Genomic DNA, 1,379 nt, shown 5'->3' with positions numbered 1-1,379 from the left:
GTAGTTTCAAACTGTTGACCTTGCAGTTTGCAGCCCTATTTGTAACCAGTACACTACCAGAGCTCCTTATCTATACCTTGTGTTTGTAAACGAAATGCCAATTGTCCAAGATGTTGAGAATATGGTTCTAAGACATAAACCCATCAATTCAGTTCCTCAAGGTGTTAGGTAAGAAGTTTTTGGTTTTATATCTATATATAATGCACATATATATGTAAATATTTACACATATACAATGCACATACATGTAAACATTTACACATATAACACATACATGTAAATATATACATATAACACATGCATGTGTAAATATTTACATATATAATGTGTATATATAAATATTTGCAGCTATAATGTATATATGTAGATATTTGCAGATATAATACATATATGTAGATATTTACATGCATGTATTATATACACAAATATTTACCTATGCACATTGCATGTGCACACATTTATGTATATTTACATAGATGCATGAAGGCTCTCTGTGGGTCAGCAAACACAGCTCCCTCATGGTGGAACTGTGTGTCCTATGGACACTTAGCACCTCTAAAGAGCTTTGTAACATTAACCTTGCAGAGTATGGCCTGCTTATGCACAAGGCTGATGAGAGGTTGTCCTAACTGGAACAACTTTGCCTCCCACATTTCTGACCCTGAATTGTAACTTTGTATTGTGTCGCAGTGTGGTGCTGTGGGTTAATGCACCAGACTGCAAAGTTGTTTGAACAGCAGGGTTGGAAGTTCAAGCTCACCAGCTGCTCCTCAGAAACCCTATACAAGGTCGTTATGGGTTGAAACCGACTCGACAGCACTTAACAACAACATTGTGAGCTGAGTGAAGGTTTTCAGACCAGATCATTCATTTTAGAATTCAACAAATCATATACCCCATTTCATTACAATGATAGTAATCCCCAACATATACCATCATTTACAATTGTTGTTGTTATTGTTATGCGTCGTCTAGTCACTTCTGACACATAGCTATCCTGTATAGGGTTTCCAAGGAGCAGCTGGTGAGCTTGAACTGATCTTGCAGTTCAAACCAGCATTGTAGTCCAGTGCATTAACCCACAGCACCATACCTCTATTCACTTAAACTCTTGCATTCCTCTCATATTTTCCACTACCTTCAACTTTACTCTGCCAACCCCCTTTTGCATATTGTGTCCTCTGTCACCCAAGTTATAACCTGTCTACCTTCTACCCACTGATTACGCTTCCCTTCTCTCTTTCCCACCCTTTGTGACTATCATATAATGTTTATTTTATCAATAAAATCTTTTCTTAACTTTTTCAACAGTGCTCTCCAATATTTGTCCTTTTGTGGTTGACTAATTTCACTCAACATAACGGCCGCCATTTTCATCA

The sequence above is a fragment of the Chrysochloris asiatica genome, unplaced genomic scaffold, assembly GCF_000296735.1.
Source record: "Chrysochloris asiatica unplaced genomic scaffold, ChrAsi1.0 scaffold00177, whole genome shotgun sequence".
Lineage (NCBI taxonomy): Eukaryota > Metazoa > Chordata > Mammalia > Afrosoricida > Chrysochloridae > Chrysochloris > Chrysochloris asiatica.
Note: the sequence above shows the minus strand (reverse complement) of the source record.